General features: G+C 44.3%; 1 pseudogene; it reads left to right on the forward strand.

The window, feature by feature from the left end:
- Window positions 1-3,072: 3,072 nt before the first annotated feature.
- LOC144769309 (cofilin-1 pseudogene) lies at window positions 3,073-7,393 on the forward strand (annotated as a pseudogene).
- Window positions 7,394-9,065: the final 1,672 nt, after the last annotated feature.

Below are 9,065 nucleotides of genomic sequence, written 5' to 3' on the forward strand. Positions count from 1 at the left end.
TTAAAATATACATTTAAAATAGTATTAATCTAGAACTAGTACAAATGGGTCAGCACTTTAACTTTTCAAAATAAACGTTTGTTAAACGTATCCTAAATAATTAATGTAAATATATTAATTTCTTTTTTAAATACACACTTATAAATAAATCCCACCCTCACTAGTATTTCAGTTTTTAATTAATATCTAACACACTTTATTAAAAGTTATTTTAAATTCATGCAAATTGGTTTTTTACTTCTAACATGTTTGAAAATATATATATTTCAAATTCAGTTAACTTTTACATTTTGAATGCAAATATGTTTTATTGTTCATTGGGTGCATTCCACTATCAACGGTGGCATCCTTCTTTCAGTCACCAAATATCATGATGCTTCAGTGGGGGAAATGCACACCATTTTGCTCTTCCTTCTCAGTGTCAGTGGCTCCCTGGTAATGGTCTCCTTCCAGATCCACCTCTGCCTCAGACGCTGCTTCAGCACCTTTCAATCTCTGTGTCTCTATGATCCTCCCCAACGGCTTATTACAGACGTTTACATAAACTCTCCTCCTCTCCAACATGCTTGCTCCACCACATGAATGGGTCCATTGCCTGGCTATCTTAGGCAAAATAATGGAGATGCCGTCTGACCCCGAATTGGCATCTTTTTTTGTTAGGCCCAGGACTTTGAGCACCTAGAGTTAGGCATCATGCTGCCTAATAGTCTTGCGTGAGACCGTATTTGTTTCTCCTCAATACATCAACATAAGATGTTGATCCCAAACTATCGCCAACACAGTTTAAAATGTATCATCATGGAATTCCTCCCAAGATTATCACTATCAAATATTCTCCAAAACATCATGCCCTGCTCCATAGTATCCATGTATATATGTTGTATTCGAAAGGTTGGTACACACTGGCATTCCCACCTCTTTTGGGTACACATCAAAAACCAGTTGCAATGCTCTTATTGCAATTCTTAATGGAAATTAAGAATCAATATGACAAGAGGTACAACGAGATTTGGCAGACCGCTTTCGTAAAAACAAATAATGCTGATTTATGAATGTAGACTATTTTATGCATACATGTGGCACATTAAGGGCTTTCATTTTGAAGCAAAGGTTGCTGAAAAATATATTGCAAAAGCATGTGTTTAACAATATTAAATGGACATCATTGTAATTATTCATCATAAGAGTACTTACTGACTGATATTGTTAGGTCAGGAAATAAGACCTGCTATGGCATGTTGACTTGCATCCTTTGGTTTAACTTCTACATTAAATGCCAATTTGATTTAGGGACTTGCTATTGATTTATTTGAAATAATGTTGTACATACCATAGCATACCATTAGGTTTGTCAACTGCCTGTGCAGTTCCATGCCTTTGTCTCTTGTGAAAGAATTCCCATTTGATGCCTGTTTTACCATTGAAAAGGGCCAGTTTCTCAATTATGGTGAAAGCAACGCCTCACATTTCCTGAGTGTATCAATTGAGCTTTTTCCAGTATGTTATCACATTTGGGAAAAGCCATAGTATGTGGACTATTTCACAGTGGATGTTTACATTTCTACTGGAGTAGTTAGGTCTTAGAATGTGTTTCTGTAGCCTGACTAGGGATCAGTGCCACCCCTCAAGCATTTAAAAAAAAATTCAGATCCACTTTTCCCGGCTCTTATAATCCTAGAGTAAAATATTGGACAATTCTGTCAAGTTTGTGTCATTGGGCAGTGGATCCGATTCCTGACACATCCTTCCTTTGAGGACTCCAGGTCCAGCCTTTTATGCCGGTTCAGTAGCATTCTTTCAAATGATCTGTCATGTAAGTTTTCAAGCATGCAGTTATCGAGACACACTGGTCCTTTGTACCCCACCAAGGTTTTGAGGTAAATCTTCTTGTGTAACAGGCATCGACTTAAAGACCTCTTCAAACAGTGAAGGTGAAGCATCTGTTTTCATCTTTCAGCTCTGCTAAGCTCTTTGGAGACTCATTGTTGATGACATCTTGTTGCTAAACAAGATCATGAGCAACAGCTGAACAGCTTTCTACCAAACTCTAGTCCTGATATGCACCAATGGGTAGCACTGGAATGCAACAATTTATGAATGTTTATTTACTAATGGAACAAATGGCAGTTGGCAACCAATGAGTGTAACCATGGAGTATTATATTCAGTCAGTTCAACAGACTTTACTCAAGTTGCTGACAGAACTAGTTTGTATAATAATGACGAGAGAATAATGATATCTAATGGGTGATTTATTAAAGTTCCAGACTTAGCAGATGTTGGCCTCTTGATGTCATCGAGGCATGAATTTTCATTATTTTACATCTATATTATATGTCATCCTATACAAACGATACACAATGGTGCAAATTTTTAGAAGAAGAGGTTTTAGAATCTAAAGCAATATCTTGCCGAAGATACATTGGGTCCTCAGTGTGGTAACCATTTTACCCATCTGCACACTCCCCATAAAGACAACCGTAATTTGGATCAGCATTCAACGTTAGCTTCTGTGGATGATATAAAGGGAAGTATATCGTTATTGACTATGCCATGTAGGCCTCTGTTGAACAGAACAGCTGGGGATTTAAGGTTCTTTGTCACCCAAGTGATACGTAGGCCACCCAATGATGTACTAGTGGAATCCGTCGAGACTGAAATCCCTTTCCTTATATTCCAATTGATCTTGTAGCCCCAGTAGGCTGGGAAGGTTAAGGTGAGTTGTAACAGTGTCAGAACTGATGATTCTGGACAGGTCAATGTAAGCAGAATATCATCTGCGTAGAGCAAAATTTTAAATTTCTCGGTTTACAAGACTATGGGCCTAATTTCGCTCTTGGTGGAACTGGTCCTGCTATCACCTTTTTGATGGTTTCACCGTTCGCCTTTTTGGTGGTCCTCTTGCTCTGTTTAGATCTTAGCGGGTCCATGGACGAATGACCACCCGAGTGCCGCCGACACAGCCAGGAATTTTCACCCACCGCAATGCATCATAGGCAGAAGCAGCTAATGACGTTCTTCTTTCTCCTCCAGGCATTACCTGCAGCCGGCCTCTCTAACCTTCTCGAGCAACATGGCTTCCAGTGTTTCCATAGATGATAACGTCGTCCCTGCATTCAATGAGATGAAGGTGAGGAAACACCCGACCCAAGAAGAAATTAAAAAGAGGAAGAAGGCGATCATATTCTGCTTAAGCCCGGACAAAAAAAGCATAATCATTGAAGAAGGAAAGGAGATCCTCGTAGGCGATTGTTCTGCGTGTGAGGATGTGTACAAGCGCTTCATCGACATGCTTCCAAAAGACGATTGCCACTATGCCCTTTTCGATGCCTGTTATGAGACCAATGAAACCAAGAAGGAGGATCTGGATTATGTCTTCTGGGCTCCAGACTGCGCGCCTCTGAAGAGTAAAATTATTTATGCTAGCTCCAAGGATGCAGTTAAAAGGAAGTGTACAGGATGGCCACCAGTGTACCAGTGTACAGTACAGTCCCCTGCCTGACCCCAAGATGGCTTCCATAGTGGTCCCCTACACGTTGTTTTACTTCCCTCGGACAACAATTGGACGTTGACCAGACCTTGAACCTGTCCCCTAACCTGCCTACACATCAGGACTTGGAACCTGCGGCACTTACCCCAGACTGTGGAGACCTAGCGATTTGGCTGATGCCTGGTGGAGCTACCATTTAGCCAAAGAGGAGATGGGTTGTGGACTCCCCCTCCCTGCCGTCACATACCCAGCCGGACCATGGGCAGATTTTCCCATCGTCTCTACGTCCTATCTTCCTCCTACCCCATTACCCTATCCCCTTACCCTTCCTTGCTCCATTCACCTTGTCCCCTATGTTCTTTAAATGCTTTTCTTGATACTTATGTAACTTTTTACTGATGTAAATTGAAACATTATTGTCCCTCATGTAAAGCGCTCTGATTCCATCGGGTCAAGCTGCACTATATAATAAATCATTATTTAAATGTTTTCCCATTTAGTACTCTTTCTCTCTTTGTCTACCTCCCTAGTTCCTATCCTCTCTCCCCTGAATCTATCACCTTGCCTGCTAGTCTGCCTAGCCCCCTGTCCTTTGTGCCCTTTGATTAAGCACTCCTTCTCCCGTTGCTGGGGAAAGATCCAATATTTATACTCTGGAGTCTCAGCGGACCCGCTGAGAGAGTCCACCGCGCCAAGGGAGCCACTCACAGCTGAGGTATGGTTTGGCACCCCTTGCCAAAGCACTCCCTCTCTCCTTTTTGGGGAAGAATCCAGTATGTAGGCCATGGAGTCTCAGAGACCCCTCTGAGAGAATCCACTGCGTAAAGGGAGCCTCCCGCAACAGAGATAGGGAAGTGATACCACTTCCCCTGGGATCACAGCTTACTGAACTTTGGACGTTGCTTTGACTCGTCTACCGGTTTGTGTCCCCGTCGCCCTTCACCTCCTCTTTCCATGCGGTGTCCTTCTCCCACCCCTCCTCTTTCTCGTCTTTATTACCTGTCTACTTCCTCATGTCCTTCCTCCCTCCCCTGAATCTTTCCCCTTGCCTGCTTTTCCCCTTACGTATTTGTGCTTATTGTTCATCTTGACCTTACAAGTAACTATGTTGCCTTGCTCTAATAACTGTGTAACCTTTGAAACGATGTAACCTGTAACTATGATCTGATGCTCATGTAAAGCGCTCTGATACCTCCGGGTCTAGCCAGCGCTATATAAAACCTTTAAAATAAAATAGAATAAATAAAAAGATTACTGCTGGGCCAATCACGAAGTGCCTTTCTGTCGTGGAAACTGTGTGGGGTTGCTTCCTACTTTGAGTTTGTGGAATTGAAGGAAATTAGGTAGGAGCATACCTTTTTTTCTGTTTCCCACCTCCGTTTCCATCTTCAAACCCATTGTCCAGGTCCTCCCTTTTGCTGCTATTACATGGCCATGATGCTAATCAACTCAGCCGTCGCAGGGATCTAAGGAAAGATTCTTTTACACTTGTCTTACTATGAATAGTGTGTTGGCAATTGTTTAGTCTTAAGTATTTGTACATAGCTATTCCATGCTGGCGTTTTATGTGTAATGCATTACTGTACATTTTTACAACTTATCAAGATAAAATTAACACACCTCTATTGACACTAAAAAAAGAAATTATGTTGCTGTGGTGGTTGCGGGTGTTGTGCTTGTGCTTGTTGTACCTGTGGGTGTGCATTCAATTGTGTGCGTGTGTGTTGTTTGTGTGCTATGCTATATGTAAGAAAAGGGGCATAACACATTACCTACATATATTTTAGAAGCTAACAGAATATTTATGTGTACTGACACATAAATGTTCTGTTAGCTTCTAAAGGCATAAACCAGTCTCCACTCCACCAGGCACTCACTCCATCAACAAACCGTTGGACAGCGCCAGCACAATGGAAACATCTAAATAGGCTTGGTGCAAACCCTCTGACCTGATGGGGTACTATTAGTCAGCAGAAGAGTCTGTTGCTTCATGAGTGTGCACCTCTGATGCAACAAGAAACACATCTGTCGGTGCGGACGGCGGTTCAGCCACCACGCATATAAATACAGTAGGTGGAATACCGTCAGCTTGGCGGAGTACTAGTCCCACCTAGATCTAAATCATGCCCTACAACTTCAATGGCTTTATATCATCAGATAGCCACCACTATGGGTTCCAGAGCCAATATGTAGAGGAATGGTGGAAGTCAGCAACATACATTACCAATGTGTAATTTCCACCAAATTATCATTTATTAACACACTTTTTTAAATCAAGGGCAGAATGAAAAATATTGAATTTTGAAGGAGGACTTCACATCTGTCATGGTGGTAGATATACCTTCCCCACAATTGTGGCAAAGGTAAAACTGGACAAAATAAATTATCTGCGAAGGTAGCAATGAAGTCTTCCGTGAATAGCAATTTTGGGGAGCTGCACTTGGGTGTAAAAAGTGCCTACAGCAATCTGTGTGTGGAGAATTTCTGACAGCATATATGAGCAGTAGGAATGTAATCCCTATCTGAGAGTATGTTTTTAGTGTCCACTTTGGATAGCATTTCTATCAATGTGGAGAATGTTTCCCAGCATGTTAAGGACATTATACTTACCATTCATTCTGCATAAGTGTTTCACAATTTCTGCAGTGGTCTTTCAAAGGGGTAACTTTGCCAAACTAGATGGCAGGTCAGACGCTTGATATGCCTCCATTTTTGGTTAAGTTCATTACGGCAGAGCAGATAATGGAGCCGGGGGAGTTCTCAATGCAGGGATTTCTGCATCTACGTAACTTTAACTAACTTAGATATTCAACCTCAGATGTGGATGGTAATCCATGCTTAGTTTGTAAAACAATGGGTGCTGCTGCCCAAAGCTGTGCTCAGATGTCTCTGGTGGGGCTATTAAATTTCAGGGCAGCAAAGAGCAATATTGTGTAGTCTTGAATCCACCTCCAGCCTCTTCAGTCCACTGACAGAAACTAGCTGCCGCTTTAGCTCATTCTTTAGGACCCTGCCTTCTCCCTTTGTGATGGTTTTCCCATCTTTCTCTTCTGCCTTATTTCCCCTCTATGTGTTTTTCCCTCTCATTGAATGTCTGATGAGGAAATATAAGTGCCAGTCCCCAAAAATGAGTGCCAGTGACCCTCCCCCACCGGCAACACAGGCTCAAATTAAGCACTGAATCCACCAGGTTTTCTTCAGATTCTCCATAACTTGCTACGTTAGTACCGGCCCCGAGTACTGAATACAGATCACAGACTCTCCCAATTAAGGAAGGCAAGGGATTCAGGAGGAAGAAATGAACATGATTTACACCAGCTTTAGACCAACTGTACCGAGGGATAAGAATTTCAGGCACTCCTTCAGTTTTTTATTTTTTATATTTATAGCATGTGCAGGATCAAAGGCTGATACAATGTGAGAGGTTCAACAGTTCACAGCTGCGTATCCCAGAGACCAAGCTTTGAAATCTGTAACTTGCTGTTTTACCTTCAGTAAATCTTCGAACCTCCTGATGCTTCCAACTCTACATGCTGCAAACTTCTGTTACTCCAGCCCACACTGCTGACTCAGTGTGGATTAAGAACAGGAAGCGTACAGACAGATCCACTTTATGTTGGCGCAGCACACAAAACGGTATCAAGATATGGAACATGGTGTTGCAAGAAACAGTTCTAAATAGTCCACAAAAATCTATTGCACTTGTTTTCCCCAATTAGTGCATGAATCTCGAAATTGATTAATACAATCATCTTATAATATAACGTATTTGAGTTCACTACAAAACGTTGTATGAAAAAATAATTAGTAATCCATTAGCATGCTCTTAACATCAAACACTCCTCCCAAAAATGGCCACATTTGCAGAAATTCATCCTATTGTGTTCTTTGTGCTTCAGTATGAATAGTTAGTCATTGGTCACTGGTAGGTTCTTTACAACTACACTTCATGTGTGTCAAATCAAAATGTGCCACACGACCAATGCAACCCTGCCTCATAAAGAAAACATGAAATTTCTTCAACACTGCAAACTTGGGCCTGATTGCGAGTTTGGCGGTGCAGCACAGGGTCTGCCCCGCCGCCAAACCGCCAAACCTGCGGTCAGGCCGCCCACCAGATTAGGACTTTACCCCTGTCTGACGGGCTTTTTTTTACATTCCCACGGCAGTGAAAATGGACACTGCAATGGGACCGGCAGAAACAGTTCCTGCACGGCCTGGACTGTAAAGTCCATGCCGTGCAGAAACTGGGGTGCATGCACACAAGGGGGCACATGTTGTAGGACCCCTTTTGTTTTCTCTCTGCCACAGATGTCATGGAGTAGAAACCGCCATGAAAACTGTGGGCGAGAAGAAACTTGTAATATGCTTGGCAAGACCATGGCGGTCCCTCCAAGCATAGTGTTGCCTCCTGACCACAACAGGGGGTTCCCTGGCAGCTGCAGCGTGGCAATGGCAGTCCAACTGCCATAATTGTAACAGGGCAGTTGGGAGACCGCCACTGCCACACCCCCATGAGTTTGGCGGGCCGTGGACAGCCAGACTGGTAATCAAGCCCATAGTGAGGTGATGCCCACCCTCCAAACACTATATTCATTGCATGACTATTATTTTATTTTCGGTCCCCTCATTGTCCTTTATTATCTGCATGCATTTTATATTGTGAAAGCTTCCTGCCTTATCCCGTCTACAATTTTCTCCCTCCTAAGGCACACTAGCCCTATATGTTTAGATTAGAACTCTAATCACAGATCTTGAGAAGTTATGTATATTTATAAAGCACACAATTACCATGTGTAGCCCTGCCTATGGTAGATTAGTTAATCAAAAATCCAGGCCTTGAGGGCGTGGCTTAGCGGGCAACGAGGGTGGACGCAGCTTGCTAGAGCTCCCACCGGCCCGACCATCATCCGGCAATTTATCCTGGCTCCTGAACCAGCTTCATAGCCCACACCTGCGGTGATCGTGGCGGAGGGCAGGAGGTGTTGTCCGGTGCACTTTTCGGTGCTCCCGGTTCCTTTGCAGTCACGAAAGCAGCTGCGGCAGTTTGCGGCCTAGATCCTGAGGAGAAGCCGGGACCTCGATTTTGACGCCTCCCGGTCGGAGGGTCTCCGCGCCGGCTGGCTGGGCAGACATTTCTCCAGGGCCTGCGGCCCCCCCTTGGAGGCGGAACAGTGGGCATATCCGCGGATCTGCCCGCAGTAGTGGGGGCACCAGCCTGGGCTGAGGGAAAGGCTGGAGGGCGCTGCGGCCTACATCGGGGTCGAGAGACCGGGGCCTCAAGTTTCGAGACTCCCAGCCGCGAGGGCAGAAGCATTGCGGTGTCTGAGGAGTCGACTGGAGCGGCTGGGGACACGGTGCCCCCCGGGGCGAGCTGGGTGCTAGTGGCGGATCGCTGCGTGGCCTGGTGTGGATCCACGGGCCCCCCCCCTTGTGGTCAGGGTTTGGAGTGGGGCCATCACGGAGCGAAGACTGGGCCAGGCTGGGACGCCGTGGTGCACCTTAATCTTGGGGACAGCCTCGTGGGACCCGATGCCCCCCCAGGCAGCGGACAACGATAGCGTGGAGGACTTGCG

Source organism: Lissotriton helveticus, chromosome 7 (genome assembly GCF_964261635.1).
Source record: "Lissotriton helveticus chromosome 7, aLisHel1.1, whole genome shotgun sequence".
In the NCBI taxonomy this organism is placed as follows: domain Eukaryota; kingdom Metazoa; phylum Chordata; class Amphibia; order Caudata; family Salamandridae; genus Lissotriton; species Lissotriton helveticus.